Below are 26807 nucleotides of genomic sequence, written 5' to 3'. Positions count from 1 at the left end.
TCCTGTTGTGCCTTGCTTATTGTCCTGGATCAGCTGTACTCCCTTCTGCAGACACTACCTACGAATTACCCGTTGCGCCTGTTTTCCTAGCTGTTGCCCTGGGATCTTCATCTACGGACCAGCCAGCTCAATGCTTCTGCTGCTTCATCGCTGGGAAACGCCGCTGTAACAAGTAACTCACCTGTTGCTCGAATCATCCAGCATTGAACGGCTAAGTTCTATTTCTTTGTTTCTTTGTTTCTCCTGCACATTGAACTGCTGCTTCTGCGCTGGGATTGCCGTTGTAACCAGTAACTCACCTGTCGCTAGAATCATCATTCACGGATCAGCTAGCTCAACACCACTGCCTCCTCTACGCTAGGACTGCCGCTGTACCAGTAACTCACCCGTTGTTTGAATCACCATTCACGGATCAGCTAAGTTCCATTTCCTTGTTACTATCCTTTATTGAACTGTCGCTGTAACCAGTAACTCATCTGTTGCTAGAATCATCATTAATGGATCAGTTAAATTTCTACTCCATATCTGCCTCTGGTTGAACTGCCGCTGTGCCAGTGATCTGCTAGCCTCTGAGTTATAATTTATGAATCAGCTACGTTCTACTCCACTACTGTTCTCATTTAAACTATTGCTGTATCAGTGATTCCTCAGCTGTTACTCTGAGTTACCATTTTTGGATCAGCTAGTCCTTGTTGCCACTATCGTTGAGCTGTTGCTGTATCAATGATTCTTCTGCTGTTACCCTGAGTTACTAATTACAAACCAGCTAGTTCTAATCCATTCTCACTGACTATCTGAACTGTTGCTGTATCAATGATTCCCCTGCTGTTACCCTAAGTTACCAATTACAGATCAGCTAGTTCCGATTCATCTTCACTGATTATCTGAACAGTTGCTGTATCAATGATTCTTCTGCTGTTACTCTGAGTTACCAACCCGTTGTTTCTAGCTCCACCATTAGTCTGTCAACACTCATTCGGGAGGCCGCGACCTGCGGGATAGGAGCAGCGAAGCCCATACCCCCTTGCGGGGGTCACTGGCGAAAACCCCCTACCTGTTAGACTCTGTGCTCCTAATTGAGTACCACTCACTGACAGAAACAAGGGATCCACTAAATATTGTTCAGGATCGTGACAAATATCAAATAAAATATTAAAGCAGCTGTAAATACCCAAAAGTCAATAATAGCAGCATACAATTTAGGGAAATATCCAGCAATGAGTCCCTAGGTACAAGAATATATCCACACAATTGTGGCTTTAGTAGCAGTATATCCAGCAGTAATGAATTATATACATTGAGCCCTAGCACACTTCAGTGCAAGAAAGCATCTCCTCTTCAGCAAATAGACAGTTATTGTACCTAACAGGGACTGGTGCTTGTTCCTGCTTTCCTCCTACAAATCCTCCATCGGATCCTTAAGATTAAATACAGTTGTAAACCTTTTGTGCCAAAAGTATCAAAGTTCCAATTCCTTTTTTTATATCTCAATAAAAAAAACATGTATACACGAAAAAAGAGGAAAAGGTGCATCTATGCTCGCAAGCGTCTTCCTAATGCATTTCTCCACCTCTTCGGTGGGTGGTTTAATCAGAGATTAAACTGTCATCTGAGATGAAACCGCCCACCGAACGGGTGGAGAAATGCGTTAGGGGACGCTGGCGAACATAGATGCACCTTTTCCTCTTTTTTCTTGAAAATAGTCCAGGTCATATTTTATATTTCACTTGACATTACTACATGTAATTTGAAAATGAAAGTTTTCTGGGCTCATAACTTTTGACATCCTATTAAAATATTCTAATGATACGAAGTTGGTACATTTCCATTTCTGTGATAGATAATGTACAGGTTATACAAAAAATGCAAGGGTGCCAATAATGTTGACCAGAGCTGCACAAGGGGATCTCAGTGTCTGGACACATTTGGTTTCTTCCCTGTATGTGAAGAACCTCTGTAAATTGTTCAAAGATAATTCCATGTATCGGTGCAAAAATTTGCAAACTAAATTCCATATCAACAAACTCCCACCACTCTTAATACCCTTAACTTTAATTGTCATAATGTTGCTAATGCTGTGGATGTTCAAAGTCTTAAAATCAATTATTATCACTCTGGGACCAATGTGTAGGCAGACCGAATTTGCGCAAGTCAGGAACACGTGGTAGAGCAGACATGCATGCAGCCTACTCCAAATTGTGCCATTCTTTGTGGAGGCCTGATTTCTACAGATGAGGAACACTCATAGATAAGGTAATGGATATTAAGGTGGTGGTGTTTTATAAAATGTTCTACCCACAAGTTGGAATTAGGGTTTCTTCTCATAAAAAAAAATTACATATGGAATGAGGAGTGTCAAATGAAATGATGAGGTGTGTGATGTCTTTGGCCCAGCATTCACTACATAGCCAGACATCAAAGTGGAGTCTCTTATTTTGTATAAAATAAAGGTATAAACAAAAAAGATATGAATAGTCCTTCTTATATATCCAGAAATGGAACAATTGTACTTCTTTTGATCAGCTGACCAATTAGCTCAGATGTAGTTTTTTTCTAAATTAGCCTTATTATATCTGAACAGTCAGTCAGGGGACATATGTGTAGATGTTTTCCTCCCTCAGATAGAAATTCACTAAAGTGCAGGATTTTTTACAATGTAAGAATACAAAGTATGAAATGTTTCAAGACGCAGAACAAGGCTTTAAACATAACGATTATAAGGAGGTGGAGTATAGACCGCTAAAATCAATGAAATAAAAAGCGGTCTAATGGATAAATCTGTGGGTTTTTTTATTTTATCACTCAATTTATTTATCAAAATAGAGACCTCTCTAGAGTTTGATGTGTATGGAGCATGAAAGAGCCATCTAATACAAGATTTAGAGAGTGGCAAGTGTTTCCTACTAACTAAATGGGTTTCACATAAACAAGCAATGTCCGATTTAAACTGTTTCAGAACCAAGGCCCTTTTGATTTCATCATTCAGGCCTCTGACATTTCAGGGGTACAGAAAATTAGATTTGAAACCACAACCCTGAGACCCAGGGACACTGGTCCACACCACTTGCCCCATCACAGAAATCACATATTATAACAATAATATTATAACAATAGTAATAATACCTGAGGCACACACACACAAAATCCAATCTCAAACTATTAAGCCCCACCCACATACTCACTCTGTATACCCAATTACGATTAAGTGGAAAAGTGGAGGCGTTGCCCAAAGCAACCAATCAAATTCTAGAATGTACCATATAGATCATAATCAAAATTTGATTGGTTGCTATGTACCTCTACTTTTCATTTTAGAAGTATGTATTAGATTTTGCCCTTTATGTACAAATGTAAACAAATTCTAAAAAGTCTGACCTAATTGGAATCAGTCAAGACTGGTGCTCCATCTCCCGAAGGATGATGATGATATTTTGGTCATCTAGGGTATCCGATCCTATAGAATTCTTACCTTCTTTTCCTGTTGTCTGGTAGGGTTCTAGATTTTATTTTGCTTTTGGCATTGTGCTGGAATGATATGGTCCTGTAACACATTTTATGCTATATATATTTTGTGTCATAGTATTTCTTCTTCAATAGTCATAAAATGTTTTACAATCTTACTGGTGTGGTGCATATATGTGCTATATGTCAAAATCTATGTGCTATATGTCAAAATTTATATGAAGAAAACAATGAAACAAGAAAACACTGTATAGCAATATACAGATGTGTCAGCCAACCAAAAATGTTCTTTTCATACAAGAAACTCCTCAGTATAAACACAAAAGTTATTATTATTGTCAGGATTCCCAATATGAAGACCACTGAGAAAGGGCAAGTGGAACAAAGTGGCTTATTTATTACACAGGTTACACAGGTTCGGGATACAGTAAATGGTATGGCAACTAATACAAGTCAGAAGGGTATGGCAGTTATAGCATGGATTACTCAGGAAGGATCAACAATGAGGCTCTGAGACATAGACCCTATGAATATATTTATTTGTAATATATATGAAATGTGAGATCCGCATACCCTTATACTTAAGGGATACCAATACCCTACATATGATATATGACCGGTCTTTCTGAATGGTTCATTTTATTGTATCACCTTTTTTTAATCCTTTGTCACTTTCTATTTTCTTAACATTTTGCCAATTTTAGAACCCTGTTTATTAGATTTTAATTTGAATTGAATAAAGTTTGTTTTTAGTTTTTGGAGTGCCTCTAGAATCAACTTCTCTTGACCTTTCTCACCATTTCTCCTATGTATATATACTTCATCAGTTGTGAGAGCATCTCCTCATGCTATACCTTTTATTTGACTGTAAGGTATATTTATCATTGAGGTTAGTCCCATGCCCTGAGCGGAATAGACCCCCTTTTTGTCCTTTTCAATTACTCAGGAAGCCACAGATGAAAAGGGTGGTCAATAGTAATATTGTTCAAAGAGGCAGTGCTAAGAAGCCAGATAAAACACAGGTGTCAGGATACCTGGCTTACTCTGGAGGCACGAGGCACTGAATGTGTTACCGGTAGCAGGACTCCAGGTAACTCAGGAGGCATGAGGCAACAGATGATCAGCAAGAAGAGAAAGTGTAGTGGTCTACAGGGCAGAATACTCATGGGGTCCAGGTAGGCAGACAGCCAGGAGACTGGATAAGGCACAGAGGTGTAACAACTGGAGACACAGGAGCTAGATACCTGGATAACTGGATATGCCACAGACTGTAGGTGCTAGATTGCTAGTGGTGTAACGGAATGTAGACACAGGAACTGCATATGCCACAGACTGCAGGTGCTGGATTACTAGTGGTGAAATGGAATGCAGACACAGGAGCTGGATATGCGGATGCTGGATTGCTACTGGTGTAATGGAATGCAGACACAGTAAAACAGGAGGGTCAAACAAGCCAGGGGTCAAAGCCACACCGTCCACCACAATACCTGGGAAAAGGCAGAGGAGAAGTCACAACAAATCCAGGTCTGGGTCATAAGATGAGGTGCAAAACAAGGAGCCAAGCAGAGGTCAAAATCATGAAATCAATCAGGATTCATACACAGCGAAACCAACAGCAGTAAAGGCAACAGATCAACTAGCAATGACTGCTGAGCGAGGCCGTTTTAAAAGCTAAAGGCAGGTGTTAAGCATCCTGGAGTAACGAGTTAACTCTAGTAGGTAGGGAAACAGTCCAAGTACCAGAGTGGCCACTTTGGTGGAACAGTGGTACTGTAGGCTGTATACATGAAATGACAAAGTCCAAATCTTGGCAGACAGGATCAGGGGAAGGCATAGCAGCATCTAGATGGAGATTTGCAGCAAGCAGGCCCTACCAGGGGTGGGGGGGGCTGGGGGAAAAATTCCCTGGTCCTCCGACTGGCAGGGGTCTGAAAATTTTCCAACTTACTCTTTTTGTGTTCCGACTTTTTTTTCTTTTACATTTAACCATTTGCTAATTTAGCAATTTCCAAGTAATAAAAGTTTTATTGCTCTGTGTGCATGATGCATCTATCCACACAGACACATGAGAACATCACTTGTCCTTGAGATTTGCCGGGTGAGTAACTTGCAACTTCTCAAGGGAATAGTTTATTTACAATTAGAAATCTGGACTGGACTGTTCGATGATCAACGTTTACTTGATGATTTTACATGAGCAACTGAATGCTTTTACCTGTAAATAGCATAAATTAGGTAACAGGGCCATAACTAGGCTGGTGTGGTTGGTGACCTAGCGCAGTCTGCTTTGGGACGGGGAGGAGGAGGAGTAACTTGAATTGATAATTGGAGGAAAGAAGCAGCCATCGTAGAGGACCCATGATGTTGAAGCCCTCCTAAGACCTCCACACCAGTGACTTTTTTTTTTTTTTTAAATCTTTTTTATTCGTTTTAAACAAAGAAAAACAAAAATGACAAGTACATTGTGTGAAAAATCAGTTACATACTCTGATGAGTTCAAATAGAGTTAGGATTTACAAAACAATTTGGTATCAGGTTTCAACCTCAGACATAAACATAGACCAAGTAATTGTACTGTTACGATAATACAGAAGTATTGTAAATATCATTATACGTATTCACCTGTGCATGTAACTGTTTGATAAGGACCCTTATTAGCTGAAAAACAAAGCTGAAGAATGAAGAAACAAAAAACAAAACACAATTTGGAGGAAACATAAAAACATGGGAAGAGATGAAGGGGGAGGGGGGAAGTAGTTGTCTTTTAGTTAATAAAAGTAAAATAAAGGATAAAGATCAAACCTTTATCCATCAATAAACTGTCTCCTTAGGGGGTTCAGGAGGGTCAAATTATCGAGTTAAGGGATTATCCTCTTGACCAAAAGTCAAACACATTTAAAATTAAATTCTAGATTCCAGAATTTTAGGTTTTGGGTTTCAACCAGTTTGGAACTGTCACATTTATCAATCTACACTTTTAACTTAGTTGTCTAAGTAAGTACCAGGTAGTATATTCAAAAAGTTTAAAGATGTTTTGTTGAATCGAGGGCTCCAGCAATTCAATATATATGCCCCATTTTTTCTGGAACCATAACCCACCTTTTTCTATACCTGGGAGAGTGGCTCTCCTGTCCAAATATACAATATCCAAAATTTCACTATTGAGCATTCCTAGGGTCGGGGATACTGGTGATGTCCAATATCGCAAAATCAGCGGATGGCAGAGTCAATAGATATGTTTAAGAATGGGTTAGACAAATTTTTAGCGGAAAGCTGTATCCAGGCATACGACCGTTAATTTAAAATGAAGGATAGTAGTGAATATAGGGTAAAAATAGGACTGCAATATTGAGTCTGGGGGGATCTTCACAATTGAAACAGATTGGCGGTTGCTTACAATTGAAACAGATTGGCGGTTGCTTACTCTGGATTAATTTCAAATATAAGTGCAGGATCACAGGAGATCCAAAATAGGTTGAACTTGATGGACTGGTGTCTTTTTTCAACCTCATCAACTATGTTACTATGTTACTGTCAGAGCAGCTAAAACATCAGAGGACGGTAAGAAATCTTTCCAACTACTGAAATCAGCCACCAAAAGAGGTTCTGTGGCTAATGTAACCTGTATCTTAAAAGATCAATTAATTAAGTTGACTACCTTATACCAATATTTCTTTACCTTCCTACAGCCCCAAAAATTATGCAACCAGTCCGCTCTTTGATCTTTGCATTTTGGGCAGAGACCTGTCTCCTCTTCTACCATAAAACAGCATCTCATCTGTGGAATATATGCTCTATGGATCACCTTTAAGTGTACTTCCTGGAGACGGGCAGTAGATAGTGATTTCCAACTGGATTCAAAGTGGCAAGTTAAGATAATTGGATCACTTATACTGCTAATATCTTGACTTTTGTTTTAATTAATGTCTGAGCATGGGGGCAGGGCTACATGGAGTGAGCAGCTGCTCTCAGACTCACAGGGAGGAAGAGGAGCTGCAGTCAGAAAGACTGTTTTCTGAAGTAAGTGTGTTTGTGTTATTTCTGGCATAGAATTAGGGTAAGTGTGTGTGGGGGGGCAATTGAGAAACTGGGATAAATTAGGGTAGTGGGAGAAATGATTTGGAGTGCTGGAAAAGTTCAAGGACATGAGTGAAGCAGTTTGATATGTGAGTGGAACAGTAAGAGCAATGATGGAAGAACTGTGAGGTGGGGGGGAGGGAGTGAACTATAGGGGGAGAAGTGAGATGTGGTGAGGCAGTGAGAGCTGTGGGGGGAGGGAGTGAGCTGTAGGGTGAGCAGTGAGGTGTGATGGGGTAGTGTGAGCTGTGGAGGGAGGGAGCAAGCATGACATAAAGCCTTTACCCCCTTCCCCCCCATGCGTATGTATAGTCGGTCTCCGGAAATTTATAACGGCAGTTTCGATACCTAAATAATAATAATCATTTTTATACAACTGATGTTTCAGAATTTTATCAGAAACCATACAATGTTGTCGAGGAAATTTGAAAGTGGGGCATCAAAAAGATGATGGCAAGAATCAATGAAAGCCGAATCTAAAAAGATAAGGCCAATAAAATTATTTTTTAAAGCACCAGAACAAGAAAACTATCCTCACCCAAATGATCCAACAACAAGTGTTTCAGGATCAGGAACTTTAGGTTCAAACCCAGTCGAAAGTGAAACCAGCGAAACCACCACAACTGCAAAAGATGATAATTCTGTTCCAAATTCAAAGTCTGAGAAATTCAACATGCGAATGAAAACATTTGTCAAAAAGGAAATGTTTCAACAACAATTCCGCAGACACTGAGACAAGCTGCAGAAGATCCAGTTTACAATCCAGAAACTCTAAAACAAGAACACTGAGAACCGGAAGGGCAAGAATTAATTTCTGCTGAAAGTTTTACCATGATCGATATTGACATTATCAACAAAAGCGATACTGCACAAATTAAGTCATTTCTTAAGATTCCTAATTTTGAAATACCAAATAACATTCCACAAGAAGCTAGTAAACTTGCTTTCCCTTATCTTCTACTTAAGAAAAACCTTCAGAATGGTGAGACTGGCTCATGAGACTGGTTATCCTGGAATGTAGTAAACAATCTCTCCACTGTGAGCCTTGCTTCATTTTTAATAAAAGTGCAACAAATGCTTCTGTTTTATCTGCTCAAACTGGATGGACCTTGAGTAGAGCTTGGAAGAACTTTACAACAGAATATCATAACACGAGAGTTCAACGCTGCACAAAGAAAATTATGTGCCATGAAAGTCAGTCTTCAGAGCAATATTATCTAAAACTTCAATTGACAGTTGGGGCAGCACGGTGGCGTAGTGGTTAGCACTTCTGCCTCACAACACTGGGGTCATGAGTTCAATTCCCAACCATGGCCTTATCTGTGAGGAGTTTGTATGTTCTCCCCATGTTTGCATGGGTTTCCTCCAGGTGCTCCGGTTTCCTCCCACACTCCAAAAACATACTGGTAGGTTAATTGGCTGCTAACAAATTGACCCTAGTCTGTGTGTGCCTCTCTCTGTCTGTCTGTGTGTGTGTATGTTAGGGAATTTAGACTGTAAGCTCCAATGGGGCAGGGACTGATGTGAGTGAGTTCTCTGTACAGCGCTGCGGAATTAGTGGCGCTATATAAATAAATGATGATGATGATGATGACAGTTTACTCTTCGCCGAAGTCACTACAGAAACTAATTCTTGGAAACAAGATCTTGAGCGCATCCAGCATGTCATTCTTTATATTTCTGAGCGGGAATTAGCATTTTTTTGGTTCCAGTTCTTGCATTGGTGACCGCAATAACTTTCTAGGTATAATCGAGCTTATCAGCATTTATGACACAATTTTATCAAGGCATGTTAAAATTGTACATAAATTGCAAGAGAGACAAAAACGCCTGCAAGTTCATTACCTATCGTACAAAACTTATTTATTGAGCTGTATGCGTTATTCGTACAAATTCTTGATGAAGTTATAATTACAAAATACTTTGGTATCATAGTTGATGCTGCTCCAGATAGTTCTCACAAGGAACAGGCCACTCTGGGTTTTAGTTATGCAAATATTGTAGAAAGTGATGATTTCACAAAAAAAATGGAAATGAAATTGCTGATCGAGTATAGGAAAATTTGGTAGGGTTAAAGTTGGATTTCCAAGCATGCATTGGCCAAGTCTAAAACAATAGTTCTAACATGGCTGGGAAATACAATGGAGTACAAGCAATTCTGCCTGAGCAAAACTCATACTGCTTCTCTTCATAATATATCCACAACTAGATGGTCTGCACGCATTGCACATCATTTGCATTGTTTGGGAATGGCTTTATCAAATATTGAAAATTTGAAACTAACTGCACAAATTCGATCAGAAATTAAGACCATTAAGAAGTACATGTCAAATTTGAATTCATTCTAATGTCATCTTTGTAGACAAAGCTGCTTACAATGATCAACCAAACTACCCTCCTTATTGAACTACGCAATTCTACATTGGACGTTGAGCTGGACAACATCAAATGTCTCATCAAAGTCATGGAACAGATGCGCAATAAATGGGATGAGATTGTCATAGAGTGCGAATAGCAGCATTCTGTTTGCTTTCATTGTCAATTTACTTCATTGGAAGAAATATGTAACTAGAGATGTTCACTAACCCCTGTGTTCTAGTTTTCGTTTTGGATCTGGATTAACTTCATGTTTTGGTTTTGGTTTTGGCAAAACCGCCATTGCATGTTTTGGTTTTGGTTTTGGATCCCTATTTTTTTCTTAAATCCCTGTTTTTTTGCTAAAATAACATAATTTATCTTTTTTTTCCCTACATTATTATTAGAGATGGGAGGGCTCGGTTCCCCGAGCACCGAACCCACCCGAACTTTGGCTATCTGAGTACTAAGCCGAGTAGGCTCGGTACTCTCCCGCCCGCTCGGAATCCAAATCGAGGCCGAACGTCATTGTGACGTCGTCGGATCTCGGGGCTCGGTTCTCGCGATACTTAAGGATTATAAATACACGCCTCCACAGAAAATCCATCGCCATTTGATAGAGGGAGAGAGCAGGGTGTAGTCACAGGCTGATTAGAGCAGGGACAGAGAATACAATATTCTGATTCCAATTGTGCTAACAAAAATCGCTAGAGAAGAGAGGAGGATAGAGGAGTTGGTTTTTTTTCAATATTTGGCACTCAAAGTGCTTTTTGGGTGTCCCCCATTATTTTGCCTAAATATTTCTGGCTGTCAAAATTACTATCTGTCAGCAGATTAACCAAATAATTTTTAGCACTCCCCAGTGCTTTTGGGGTGTCCCCCATAATTGTGCATAAATATTTCTGGCTGTCCAAAGTATTATCTGTCAGCAGATTTACCAAATAATTTTTAGCACTCCCAAGTGCTTTTGGGGTGTCCCCCATAATTGTGCATAAATTTTTCTGGCTGTCAAAAGTCATATTTGTCAGCAGTATCTACCAAATAATTTTTAGCACTACAAGTACTTTGGGCTCAGAATGGATTCAAAGCAGTCCACATATGAGCAGAATGAGCAACCAGGTTCTGTCACCAGTCCTAGTGGTAGTGTTCCCAGTACGTCATCTGGGCAAGGCGATGTCAAACTACACAGTGTTTCGAAATCAGTCCAAAAAACACACACCAAAATTTTTTTTACTGTGTTGAAGCAAAAAAGAAATGTAACTGAGGAAAAGTTAAGTGCCGATAAAAAAAAAAAATTGCCAACATGCCATTCTACACACGCAGTGGCAAAAAGAGAATGAGGCCTTCACCTTTCTCTATTAGTGGCAGATCCAAAAAAGTTACCAAGCCTACAATTGGTGCACAACTACTGTTACGCGTCAAAGCCGAGCTGCAAGATAACAGTAAGACATTAGATTATAATGTTTGCTCTGATTCACAAATGACACCAATCCCTGGGGAGAGTCCATCCAACAGTGGGATGTCTAATCGTGAGCATTCTGTTAGTGTACCCATAAAGAAGGGACCTTTCAGCAGTTCTGTTGATGTGTGCCTTAAGAGCCCGAGTGTAGCCGGTGATACACAAATTGTGGATGCCACTTTGGAATTAGAAGAGGATGAGGGGAGATTTGTGTAGGTGACGAGGGCGCTAATGAGGATGTTGATGAGGATGAGGTTGTTTGTGTAAGTCCTGCACCAGTGGCAGCAGTTCTGGCACGTGACAAGAAAAAGGCCATTGTCATGCTTGGGCATAAAACAAAAAAATCCACTTCTTATGTGTGGAATTATTTCTACCCAAATCCAGACAACAATTGTATAGCCATTTGTAGTGTATGTCAAGCCACAGTCAGTCGAGGAAGGGACCTTAACCATCTTGGAACCTCGTCTATGTTACGCCTTTTAACGAGAGTTCATGGCAAAGTGTTGGGAAAAGCTGAAAGTTCTTCCAAAAAAATTACAAGCATTCCATCATCAGCTAGGACCCTCCGGTCACCGACATCACGACGGCTACAAATTACACCCACCACACCATCCTCATCAATGTCCTCAGTAGCGCTCAGAGTTAGCCCGGCATCCCAATTATTTAGGCTGGATGACTCCTGCAATATTATTGATTCCTCTGAAGAAAGCGTTAGTCCCACTGCTGCTGCTGTTGCTGCTGCTGGGGGTGAATCGCCAGCCCAGAGGAAGGCCAAGAAAAAGAGCAGTCCTACATTTCAGCAATTAACTGTGAAAGAATCATTTGCTAGGGGAAGCAAATATGACAGCAGTCACCCAGTCGCCAAGCGAATCACAGACGCCATGGCTGCAATGTTAGTGTTAGATCTGCGTCCAATCTCCACAATAAACGCAGCTGGTTTTTCACAGTTAATTGAGGTTTTGTGTCAGCGTTACAGAATTCCATCGCGACACCATTTCTCCCATAAAGTAATTCCACAATTATACCAAAAAGTGTGTAAAAATGTAGAGATTGTGCTGAAAAATGCCATTCTGCCCACTTTCCACTTAACCACAGATATGTGGACAAGTGGAAGTGGCCAAACCAAAGACTATATGACTGTGACAGCCCACTGGGTTGGTCATTCACCTTTACCAGCAGGAACAGCAGCAGCATTTACACCACTACGTAACATTTGTCACAGGCAGGCCACTCTTTGTATCACCGGCTTCACTAACAGGCATACAGCTGACAATTTGTTACGCAAACTAAGAGATGTGATTGATACATGGCTTATACCACTTGGACTCTCCCCAGGATATGTCATTTCTGATAACGCCAACAATATAGTGCGAGCATTACAGCTGGGTGATTTCCAACACATTCCCTGTTTTGCTCACACCATCAACTTGGTGATGCAGAGCTTACTACAAAATAACCGTGAGGTGCAGGAGATGCTTTCGATGGCCCGTAAAATGCCATTTCAGGCATACAGCCACAGCATGTAGGAGATTATAGCAGCTCCAAGAGCAGTTTAAATTGCCCTGCCACCAACTTAAGCAAGAGGTGGTAACTAGGTGGAATTCCACCCTGTACATGCTTCAGAGGATGGAGGAACAGTGCAAAGCCATCCAAGCATATTGCACAAGCCATGACATTGGGAAAGGAGGGGGGATGTATTTCACTCTTGCACAGTGGGAAATCCTTTTAGTGCTGTGCAAGGTGCTGTAACCATTTGAAGTTATGACGTGTGAGGTGAGTGCAGACTCTGCTAGTTTGAGCCAAGTCATTCCTTTAATTAGACTATTGGAAAAGCAGCTTGAGAAACTGAAGGAGGAGCTGAAAGCATGCAATTCAGCAAAGTACGTTGGCCTTTGTCGATCAAGTACTTCATTCGCTTCACAATGATCCTCAAGTTATTAAAATCTTGAACTCGGATCAGTACGTTTTGGCCACTGTGCTTGATCCAAGGTTTAAAACCTACATTGAGTCTTTACTTGTAAATGAGCGAGATGTGAACTTTTGCAAGGAGCTATTGCTAAGCAAGTTGGCCGCTGAACTGGGCCTCGACATGACGACGTGTCCTCCTTCACTTCTTCAAGCTGCTTCTGCTCGTAAAAAATTAAATTTCCCAAAAAGAAGCAGGGAAGATGCAGGGGGCAGACCAGAACAATTTAACATCTGAGCTGGTTTGAAAGAATTTTCAAAAAAATGTGTCACCTTGCCCATAACTCCATCCAATACGAGTATAAATATGCAAAGGATGGTGGAGGATGATTTTCAAGAGGTAATTGATATGCAAATGTCAGACAGTCCCTTTTCTTTCTGGGAGGAAAAGCAGGCCATTTGGAAACCCATGTACAAACAACTACCTTGGTCCATTTATTTTTATAATGTTCAGTCTATGCAGGCTTCTTTTTTTCTATTTAACTACAAGTGGAGGGGGGAGGGCCTATACAGACAGAAACCAAACTGCCTTTGTCCATTTCTATTTTTATTGTGCAGTCTACACCGGCTGTTTTTTTTCTATTCTACTACAAGTGGAGGGGAGGCTGATTCAGTGTAGGGTGTAATATATACCCAAAGACGATGGCTGCATTGCCAATAGGCTAAGATGGAGAGGAAGACAATCAGGTTTATGTGCAGAATTAAGGATTAAACTGTTTTTTTCCTAATTTATTAGCTTTAGAATTACCTTACTTATCCAAGAAACAGGTGGAGCACTAAATTAGGTTAATTTAGGCCAAAAACAATAGATTCTTAAACAAAATTGCAAACCAAAACCAAACAAAACCAAAACATGCAAGGGCTGTTTTGCCAAAACCAAAACCCGAAGGTAACCCAGATCCAAAACCAAAACCAAAACACGGGGGTCAGTGACCATCTCTACTTTTATCAGACCCAGACTAATCCAGGGTGCCAGATAATGCACTAAAAAGAACCATTGTAATTCACAGCAAAAGCAAGTTCATCACTGAGCTTCGAATCAGCCCCAATTCACAAAAAAATTATAATATAGTTAGGTACCTTTGACGTAAAGTGCAGACTACAACACTTTGTGCTATACTAATGAAACAGCAGCAAAGTGTAAGGTAATTCATATACACGTCTATTTAGACATCCATGCTTACATTACTTCTGCAACATTGTTCTTTGTTAATAAAACTGTTGTCTTTATACCATTCAATTTTTTTTTAAATAATCCTCCACCATTCTTTGGATGTTGATAGTTGATAGTAGGATCACTACTTCTGGTCAATTTGTTTACAGTGGACAAGACCAGGGGCTAGATTTACTAAGCTGCAGGTTTGAAAAAGTGGGGATGTTGCCTATAGCAACCAATCAGATTCTAGCTGTCATTTTGTAGAAAGCACTAAATAAATGAAAGCTAGAATCTGATTGGTTGCTATAGGCAACATCCCCACTTTTTCAAACCCGCAGCTTAGTAAATCTAGCCCCAGATGTCAAAATGTTGTGCTGAATCATCTGCATCATCAATGGGTGTATAAGATTTTTGCAAAATACACAACAGTATATAGCACATGTAGGTAACATTGGCACACAGCGGTAGCTCAAAGGAAAAGTGGTGCAAGATGGAATTGTCCTTGGGCCCTTCCACCCACCTTTATGTTGGATCTTAAAAAGGACATGTACACTTTAACAAACCAAGCACTATATAACACAGTACTAGAGACTGCCAAGAACTGTACTACCCCTTCTGTGTCCCTCTGTGAAATGGCGCTGGATCGCCGTGGAGGGTGTTACTTATAGAATCCAAAACTCGTGAGATCCGACGACGCAACAATGACATTTTGCCTCGTTTTCAATTCCGAGAACGCGCGAAAGTACTGAGCTGGCTCGGCTCGGTTCTCGGATCTGCTAATTTCGGCTGTATTCGGTTCTCGGGGATCCGAGCCTGAGCATCTCTATATGTAACTTGTTTAAGCTGCTTTGGGCGTTCAAAAAAATGAGTAATGAAGACTTGCCCAATATTTCAGTGACAAACTAATTTTCCTGAAGCGAATTTATAGAAAGCAAGCCAAAGGAATTTCTTACAGAAATCCTAGATCTAGAACTTTCTGGGGTGTTTGCCAATATCTATGCTTTTCCTTTTCCTCAGTTTGCAAGCATCTATTGCTTCTGTTGAACGAACAGTGTGCTGAAGAACATAAAAAACTATTATCGCTCAACTATGGGGCAAGAGTGATTGAATGGGCTGATAATGCTCATTATTAACTGTGAAAGTTTGAATTTTTCCTAATTGATTGCTGCATTTGCTAAAAAAGCATTTGAATTCTCCAATGATCTAGTGCATCAGTATATGTATACAGTATATTATTTGCAAATTTTAGCAAAGTTAAGCATTAAAATCAATTTAAAATGCAATTTTTTTTTAAAGAAAGACAGGGTGGGGGGCCTCTTAATTTGGGTTTCCCTGGGCATCTATGCACCTCTGAAAGGGCCTGGCAGCCAGAGGCAGATTGTGACAATTATCATTTGAACTAATGGTTTACCGATAATTTAATCTCTACCTGCGTACTAATAAAACCAATCTAGGCATCGCTTGCTAGAAAACGGATCTTTTTTTTTTATTATTCTGCTTGCTTTTCTACTTTTCTTTAGGTGCCGTTCATCAGTAGAGGAGGATTTCCTCTTTTTTTTAGCAGGCACATTGCTGTGAGGTAAAGGATAAGGAAACGGACGTCAGGTCTTCTCTCGGCTCCGCTCATGCTGAAGCTTAGGTAGGAGCGCACTGACTCACTGACCGGCTGATTGATAAGGTTTTTTCAGTTCATATTCAACTTTGCTGTGTTTTAGAGATGCTGGAGAGCTGTCTGAATATGTGTATGTCCTCTCTTGATCAACTAGAACTGTATAAATGTGTCATCACTTAGAGGAGCAGCAAAACCTATTATGATGCAACTGGATTCTATACAGAATGGAACCTGTCAGTGAGTTAGTGTTCACATGACGATCTGAGATAAACAATAATTAAAGCTACAGTATCACCTATTATAAGGGGTAGTGCTACACAGCTACATGCAGCTGTTTATCCACATGAATTGATTTTGTTAACTAACCTAAAATGGCAGCGGAGTGGATGAGTGAGTAGAATGGTGGATGGCTTTAACATACATTTGCAAATGTGTGCAACTAAGACTTTTGCATTTTGATCAACAGTAGAAATGGCAGATCTGTTGCTGGCTATAGCAGTGTGCTGGGGGATCTCTCTGTGTGTTTGTTCCTTTCAGGATAACCCCACCCTTTCAAGCACCTGCTATAGCCTATAAATTGATTGAGCAACTTCCACTTCTTTATTTGGAATTAACAAGCACAAGCTACACAGAGGGACTGTGGGCCTGATTCATTAGCGATCTGATCTTATCTTTCCTCATCTTAAGTTGCGATGAGTACTTTAAGAAGAAACAGGGAAGATAAGAAATTCGTAATTCAATAAGGAACAGAAAGTTGAAAAACACACCCACCATCATTCCTTTATGCAACGGAATATAAGATGCAATGGATCTTAAGTAATTAGCTCATCTTTAAGATCCGTATCTTAACTTCCGCTTTTGTAAGAGAAGAAATTTGCTACGTAATGCCAAATGTGGGAGGTGCAACAAGTTTGTTTACAAATGTTAAAACACAATCGGTGGTGCATTTATGCAGGACAGTTGTAACCTGATTATTTGTTTTCACACTTGCATGTTTTGTGAACCTGGCACAAATGACTTTGAAGTGTTTTTAATGAGCTAATTCCACACACCTTCTTATTCTGCTACATGAAAGAAAGATCGTGTAATGGGTTTGTTTGTGTTTGAGTTGAACTAAGCGTATGTAGATGCAAATGCATGTAATTCACTAGCATAAATAAATATGCATATTCATTTTAAAAAATAATATTGCTTTAAAATTGTACCCCAACCCTTACAAAATGCATAGTGTACTCTTCCATAATCGATACATAGTAGAGTACATACAACCTCCACGCAGAGAAAGAGCGTGAGTCAGGAATCGAACTCATGACTCCATTGTTGGAAGGTGGATTGGCTAACCACTAAAGCAATGTTCATTTTGAAAAAAGAGTGAGAAGCTCAACAATACAGCATGCATGCTACAGATGTAAGTGCTAGATAATAGTACTCTTAGTTATTATCCAAAAATATATGCCAATTATGATCCGCACAGGTACCTTATGGTTAGCACTTCTATCTCACAAAACTGGCGTCATGAGTTCGAATACCAAGCATGACCATAGCAGGTGTGCAGCTCGTGGCCTTTATTCATTAAAGAAAGAAACACAACAGGAACTTTGGCCAAACCAGCCCATGTTTTGTTTTTGCAAGGGCTAGTATTAGGATAGTTGTGACAGGACGGACCGCCTATGCCACTCTGTCTGTTGTTGATGGGAACCGGCTGGGTTTACTTTGCCACCATCCCCTTTCGTTATTCCGAATACACCCCTCCTGCTGCAGTGGGAGGGGCCTCCTGCCACCACTGAGCTCCTCTATGGCACTCAGAACCACGTTGCTTCTGGGTAACTGATGGTGCTAGCGTACCTCGTTGCTGGTGTACCTGGGCTGGTACTCCTGACCCCTTAATATGGATCAGGGTTGCTGTGGATGGATCCCCTCCCTGGCCTATCACACTGACCAGGGCTTCATGGGTAGCAGGCAGAGCGGTGGTACTGGAAAGCTTTAGTCCCAACCTCAGAACAGCCAGAGAACGGATTAGTTTTAGGGTCTAATCTGCAGGTCACAGGAATACAGCAATATTGAAGATGTTTCCAAGCAGATCTTTGAAGCAAGATGTTTATTTGCTCAAACACTGGTTGAAGGTACCAGCGATCAGGTCTTGAAATCAGAAACAATACATTTCAGTGTACAAGACAGTGCTTTTATACAGAATTGGACATAACTCCTAGCAGAGGTAAGCCAGCCCCTTGGACCTAGCTGGCTCCAACCCATCTAGAATATTCCCTCAGATCTCAGGATGTAATCTAATTTCGCATCTAACAATTGAATTTCCATATCAACTTGATTTCCATCAGATCTCAGAATGTAATCTAATTTTGCATCTAACACAATCTAACTTCCACATCCCCCTGATTTCTTCAGATGTTCTGTGTCCATTGTTTAGAGTTCCTGTCTTTCTAAAGCTAGGTACACACTACAGAATTTCCACCAACTTTTTATGCCGATCGATTTTACATGCGATCGATGTTCCGATCGCTAGGTCCATGGACTGCATACACACTAGCCTTGTTTAGGACGATAAAGGGAAGAGCGGACGTCCATTTAGCGACTTTTCACAGCCATGTTGTCGTGAGCAATGACTGTAATTTCGTACTTACTGTTGTGGATCGGTCGGTAGTTTATACACACTACACAACGGAAACGAGATTGGAACGAAAATATTAAACCAACCAAATGAGGCGACAATCGTCCATTTGGGCAGACTTTCGACCATCGTGTCACTGCACACACTGACCCGACTTTTGAACGAGCGGTCGTATGTCGGTTGATTTAGCCGATTATTGGATGAAAACTGTTTAGTGTGTACCTAGCTTAACAGGACGTGCATTCAGGTAACGGCTCCCTGTTGTGCATTCAAGTGTTGGTCACTCACCTTGAATAGACTTAATTAGCCTTAATGAGGACATCCTCCACACTACACAACAGACTTACAAATGCTATCAGAAATCAAACATATACCTTAGACATGAATGCATTTTCTTGCACTAAGATATGCAAAAGGATTTCAAATCAAAGACTTATTGTATCATGTATACATCAGAAATAAGGTATTTGCTTTTGAAAGGTTAAAACAGAAAAACCAAATTTTCTATCCTGGTCTCAGAAATAACGATTTTCTATCTCACAATATACACAATATCAAAAATAAGTGCACATGTAATTATATAAATAAGCACCCTGCGCTATTTCCCTTAAATAAATTTATACCAAAAGTTATTTATCAGTGATCCAGTCACACCCATCCCCCTCATTCTCTACGTGGCAACCAGGGTGCCATGTCCAACGATTTGGCTCCTGGTCCGCCGTCTCCTAGGGTTACCGGAGACGACCCGGAGGTTCTGGCTCTTCCTGCCGAGACAGTCCATCCGCATTGCTGTGAGCCTTTCCTTGCTTGTGAATTATGTCAAAGTCATAAATTTGAAGTGCAATGCTCCAGCGCAACAAACGGCCATTTTCCCCTGAGGTGTGTTGTAGCCACTTTAAAGGATTATAATCAGTCACCACAGTAAAATGTTGTCCATACAAGTAAGGTTGAAGTTTTTTCACTGCCCACACAATGGTCAAACATTGCGTCTTAATTGTGGCATACCCCACCTCCCGATTTAGCAGTTTTCTGCTCAAATAGGCCACAGGGTGCTCCTGCCCACCAGGCCCCACCTGGATAAGTACTGCTCCCAGTCCATACTGTGATGCGTCAGTTTGCACAATAAAGTCCTTGTCATAATTAGGTGCCAACAGTACAGGAGCATGAACCAGGGCTTCCTTTAACGACTGAAATGCCAGCTCGCAAGTGGGTGTCCAGTCCACTACTTTGGGGAGTTTATTCTTATTGAGATCTGTCAGGGGTTTCACTATAGTACTAAAGTCTGGGACAGAACATCTGTAGTCTCCTGCAGTCATTAAGAATGCCAGTACATGTAACTGGGTCATGGGTTGGGGCCAGTCTCGGATTGTCTCTACCTTAGCTGGTTGTGACATAACCCTTCTTCCCCCCACACGATCACCCAGCTACTGTACCTTTGACATCCCCATCTGGCACTTCTCTGCCCTAATAGTCGAACATGCCCACCCAATCTTCCCTAACACCAGCCCTATTTGCTCCAGATTATCTTCCCAAACATAGCAAATATAGATTTATTAATATTTTCCTTCCTAATTTACATTGTTTTTGATACTTGTTCACATTATATCTGTCTGTATCAAGCTGCATCAGTGCATATAGTGCCTTTTAATCTTTTATATTTTTTATATTTTTATTATTACCTTCAATAAAGTAATTAGGGGAGAATTAATAAATAGCTTCTCTTTCATTGCATCAGTATTCTGGACAAAGTCCCAGAGCGGATGAAACGGGTTGAAAGTGAATGTATTTTTTTGACCCAACGAGGACACTGTTGTAACAGGAAATTACCATTGAGAGAAGTCACGAACACACAGAGGAAGCGTCTGTATCAGCACACTCTGGTAAGAAGATTTGGACCAGCGCTACCCCAATCCAATGCGGTACCGAAGGATAGGGTAAGCAAAGTTTTTAGGTTGAGGGTGAGACAAATCTGATTGAGATTAAGTGGACTCGAAATCTCGACAGAAGACTATTAACATTATACATTATACTGTTCAATACACTGTTTTCCCATCTCTCTATATAGTGCCTATCAGTGCATCTATCCATCTTTGCGCTCCTTTCTTCTTCATTATTTTGGAATTTGGTTTATAGGAGCAGCATTTAGTTCTCTAGAGAGCGCTTACCTGAAGTATATTATGTTGTAGCTGTACAACAGAGCGCTGGTGGTGGAACCGCATCCAGATATGGCGGTGCACCCACTGGTACATTCATAATTTGAGGTCGTTGCTCATGTACCGACCCGAGGGCATGCTATCCATACCCTCGGTAAGCACCCTGAGCTCGCACCTCGTAAAACTACTCTCCTTCATTTTCTATCTGGAAATACAAAAAGCATAATTCAGCACTGTGATTGGTTCTCTGAGCACGTATGGGCGAGCTCACGTCACACGTGGATACTTCCTACACCTGTGTGTAAAATGGCTGCCTGTCATTCCTAGCAATCCTAGAGGGGAGAACGGAGGGATGAGATGAGTACAATGTGCTTTCCAATGAGGATGACTCATGTACACCTGGCCTAGCAATAAAATCTGGATATAAAGGCACCTGTGTTCTTCCTTCACTCCTGCACATTACCGAATGCTTGGTGGAAAGAACTTTATGCTATTTGTTTTTGTGACTTCTAAAACATTATTACAGTAAGTACTATTTGATGTGATATGTTTCAGTAGAACATTTTTGCTTCAGAATAGGAACAGAACTTGTTAGGCTTAAAGCAATGTTACTGTGCTGGTAACTTTCAAATAGTGTGGTTCTGCTCTATATGCACAGGCAAAGTGTCACATTTATAGCAACACTCTGCTAATGCGTTTCCAAAACCAAGCACAGGAGTAAGCAGACTATAGCATTGTTGGTCTGATTAATTGAAATGTAGATAGTCACTATCTTTGGTGGCCAAAAAGCATGTATGTACAATATTGTCTACACTCTCAATCATCCTTATGCCTCTCTTTTGCCCTCTCCTTAGATTTATAAGCAAATTGGTTCCATAGTTTTGCTCTGTTCAGGAATCTGACTTCGATATTGGTGAGTTCTCTGTGTTTCAAACACTGAAGATTAGTTAGTGATAAGAATGGAAACTGTCCAATTGACCTTCATTTATCTGGGCCTCAGAAGGGTGTTGAGGCCCATTACAGTTGTTTGGGAAGTGTCTATGGTTAATTTAAATTAAAAAACACCTGTATTTATAAAGTTAGCAAACTTTCTTGTGTGGACTTTTTAACTGTTGCTGTCTTGGTAACTCACTCCTTTCCTCTTTTGTGGTGTTGCATTTGCCAATTTTTAAAGGATTTGCTTTCCAAACCTATCGGGGTGATAACAATGTAATAAAGGCATAACTGAGTAGTGGAAGTGCTTTGCAAATGATGAATCTGTGGCTTTCCCTATCTCCCTTTTTTACATGCCCACAGTTAACATTAGCCAGATTAGTAGTGCTCTCCTTTCCTTTATAATACAGTCCCTCTAGGTCACAGGATGGCCATGATCCTTCATGAGTTTGTCTGGAAGGTTGTCTGATGGTCTCTAGTAAGGTTCCCTCTGCCAGATGTGACTGCTATCTCCTGGGGCACGACACACCGTTCAGAGGACTGTATATAAATTGATGGCTTTAGCTGTTTCCTATGTCTCTGCCATGGCAGCTCCTGACGGAATGAAATGCTGCAATGTATAATAGCCTCATAAATTATTTCTATACTGTATAAACTCTCCTCTATCCAAGATCTGCCACCTGTTGGGATCTGAACATTATGTCCAATGTCAGGGTCAAATGTGACCCGTCTCGGGATGTATACGTATGTTCTCTGTACCTTTTTCTGCTCTATCCTTGGCTGGTCCTCTGCTTAGTGAATGAAGATAATTATAAATGCACCTGGGTGGAAACCCCTATGTTGTGGGTGGAGTTTGACATCTCCCTAGGGAAGGGCCAGTGGTCATTACTTACTGCTTGCTTGTCATTCTGAAGGATGGCCACTCTGCTGTGTGAGGAGAATGAAATTGTTGCCTCATTGTGCTATTATGTCTAACACTTTGCAAGTACTTGTGATACATTACATTTAGACACATGTTGAAGCAGGCACTGGTCTTACTATGGTAAAAAGTGGCCCAACCTATTAATTACACACACTTACAGATCCTACTTGCAGATATTCCCATCCTGATTAGGGCTTAAGTCTAATATTTGTTTCTTTCCGGGACCATTCTCAATGTGAAAATCAATTCGCTATTGAAACCATTCGCTATTGAAAATCAATGTTAACTTCTGACACCCAGATCCTATATGAACATTTGAGTTTACATCAATACTGCTTGTTCAAAAACCCTGGTCATGTGATACTGTGAACACGTTCAAACTATATATTCTGTCTGGTTACATCATTAACCATCATCGGCCAAAAAAGTTTTTACAAATTAAAAAAACCCTATTCAAGCAGCCCACACAATAATCGGCATTAAACACCAGGGGCATTCAGGCTAATACTACATAGCTAAGTGTAAGTGACAAAGTACAGGTTTGTTGTGATTTCATGTTGGTGAACATAACAAGATTCAACCAAAGTCTCATGGCCCCCATATTTTATCTGGCAACAACAAGTTACATATATGACTGGTGTGTGCAAGATCACAATCTGTGTCTTCACCCACAATTTAGTCTGTTTATAGTGTTTATATGTGTGTGGCTGGAATGGAACATTGCATGAGTGGGCAAAAAACAATATAGTTGATGTGTAGCAGTTCAAAAATACGTTAGGAAGCAGGTAAAATCTGAAAAGGGTGGATACTGTCATTGTTTGACTGCTGGATTTAAAGGTAATGTTTATAAGGACTCCAACAGATGCTGGACTTGTGTATGACACCAAGGCATTGGACTTGATTGTGTGGTCTTTGTGCTTTGCATTTGTCTGTGGCCACGATTCAGAGCAAAGTGGTGATTGTGACTGGAGTTCAAATTTTGCATTGTGGTTTGAACATGTCCCAGCCTATGAAGTGTGGTAGGCAACAAATCTAACATTTAAGGACCCTACTTTGACCACATTTACAGAGGTTATTGAAAAATATATAGGATTAAGTTCATATGCCATGTTGAACTTGCAAAATACAAACTCCTAATACATGGACCAAGAAAAGAGTGCATACATACTAACCACACAAATATACCTAATATTAGAAAGTTCTAACCCACAAAATAGAGTGTGAGTTAAGGGCTGTATGTGGCTAGTGTCAAAATAAGCAAGGATGGCTACAATAGATAGTATAAGTATACATGTACCTAAATGGACTCCAAAGGATAATGGAGTGAATGGTGTGTATGAGAAGATGAAGAACAACAGTGTAGTAAGCAGCAGATACTTCTTTGGGACTGATTGCTGACACTATTGCAGGGTCATATTTATTATTAACCGACATTATTACATATTTTCAGCACAATACATAGAAAGTAAGACAGTGGTCTTTGACATAAAGTTCCTTGGATGAGGAGCAAACAATCAGGGCCAAGTGAAGAAACACATACGCAGGATTGTAGCATTGGATAAATACTTCAATGTGTGATAAGACATGAAATGCAGAGCTCTAAAATGCATGTCATCTTTGGCTGTTTCACCACTTCAACAAATACATAGAAAGTAAGACAGTGGTCTTTGACATAAAGTTCCTTGGACGAGGAACAAACAATCAGGGCCAAGTGAGAAACACATAGGCAGAGTTATAGCATTGGATAAATACTTGAATGTGTGATAAGACACAAAATGAAGAGCGCTAAAATGCATGTCATCTTTGGCTGTTGAAGGGAAAAGAAAAAATTACTACAACAATATTAGCTTACATATAACTTTACTGCATGTACTTAGTTTATGCCTTTGTGCACATGAAGGTGGCCACTATAACCTAACATGCAAAGGGTCTTGTAAGGCTCAACACAATACTCTCCGGAATATGGGTTTCAGTTATATCTTGGTTTAGGAGTGTGGTTTGTGGTGGTTTTGTCTAGAAAGTACCCCAAAAACCCTCAGCTATAAAGAATGTGCATTGGATAACATTGCCTAGGCAGACACACACAAATCACCATCACAATTCCAAAGGTTTTTAACAGCAATATTGTATGCAGCACCTACACTTAAATATATTACATGTTATATATCAGAACACTATAGATACTTACATTCTTTGACTGGCTATGACACCATGGCCACCTCCTACAACTCCACAGGCAAGTGCTGTGGCCCCTTCGCCCTGCCAGCACCTACATGGTGTGGCATGTGGGCGAAACAGCCTGTGGTTACAAAGATAACACATTACTTGTTGTACAAATGTTGCATGTTCTTCAGTCTAATGCCAACAAATTATAATATATACTTTAGATTCCTTGGTGAACACTGTTACTTTTTTAACTAACAATGTTAGGTAATAATATTTGAAAGGTAATTGCCATTGCCTTACAAAACCATTATGCCATTTAATTAATGATATTCTTCAAACAGCATATGGGTCATGTTAGGACATTTGCAAGCTAAGTCTTAATTTCGACACTTTAGAACGTTGATGTTTGAACACTAGCCATTAGTTTTTACAAAACAATTTATGGGGGGGAGGCCAAATGCTTGTCCAAAAAATATACACTAATTTAAGGAGAGTTCCTAAAGCATTTTCAAGTACACTTACAGGTTGGGATAGATTTTACAAGCATGTCAAATGGATACAATTTCATTAGGACAACAACACATGTATGTTTGACAAGCCATTTGTTTGTTTCGAATGTAAGTTTGCATATCATTTTGGTTTGCAAATTTTTACATCAGATAGCATTGGTGTATTTGACATTTGACCTTTAAAGGAAACAGTAATGATAAATTAGAATTACCTCAAAAATATGACATACTGCCTGAAGTTGGCCCCCTCAACTGATTCCCGCGATGTGGTTTCAGGCTCCCCCACCTTGTCCATCCCAGCAACCTCGTCCACCAACCCTGGAGCCCCACTCTGGATGGCAATATTGTGAAACACCACACACAGAGCTATGATGTCACATACTTTACTCGGCCCATACATCAGTGCATCACCAGACCGGTCAAGGCATCTGAAGCGGGCCTTTAATAGGCCAAATGTCTGCTCAATGACCAATTTGGTGGCTGTACGAGCCGAGTTATATGCAACCTCACACTCTGTGTGTGGACTCAACATCGGAGTGAGGAGCCAGTGGCATAAGGAATAAGTGTTGTCTCCTATGTAGGATGAGAGGAAAGACATAAAAAACACACATTAATAGACTGTAACACAAACAAATGACCACCCTCAAAATGCTACCATTCAAAAATGTTTCTAGTACATTATAGCAAAGGCAAATTGACAGCTAAGTGAGGAATCTAAACACATTTCGGAAAACACAAACCATAGGAGGCTGAAGGATTTTTAAAATGTGTCTTTTAAGTTATTTTGGAGTGATGGCATGGCCAATATCTATCTTACATGTAGTGAATATTTTTAAACTAACCACCTCTTGCAACAATTAGAAAAGACACATTTCAAACCAACTTGACTTAGGCATATGGCCTTGTAGAGTTTACCAATGTGTGTAGCAAAATAGCCACATCATGTAACCTTAGATGTTTTGTCTGTTTATGAAATCTGGCTACATTACCAGGAGCATTTAGAAATGTAGGCAATTAAACAAATCCACAGTTTTGGAAAAACTATAAAGAAAGGCCACATGCACTATATGACACAATGTGGAAACATATCATCTGAGGACAAAGATAAAATTCAGAGCTCAGTAACAGATGATTGTTGGAAAAAGGTTAGCAATAATTTGAGTAAATACATTATTCTAATTACCAAGCAGCCACGCGCCTCCATGTGGCCTTGCACCCCATTGCAATCTGTGCCAAATCCCCAATTGCCTAAATGCGAAGGAGTCATGGGTACCCCCACCTCATTTGGTAACCAAGGCACGAATCTGGAGAGACGGGTCACATATAATCTGGACATTTATCGAGTGGAAATGCTTCCTGTTCAAATACAGAAAAGCATCCCCACTCAACGGGACCAAGGCCACATGCATCCC

The sequence above is a fragment of the Mixophyes fleayi genome, chromosome 4, assembly GCF_038048845.1.
Source record: "Mixophyes fleayi isolate aMixFle1 chromosome 4, aMixFle1.hap1, whole genome shotgun sequence".
NCBI lineage: Eukaryota > Metazoa > Chordata > Amphibia > Anura > Limnodynastidae > Mixophyes > Mixophyes fleayi.
This window is presented reverse-complemented; position numbering follows the sequence as displayed.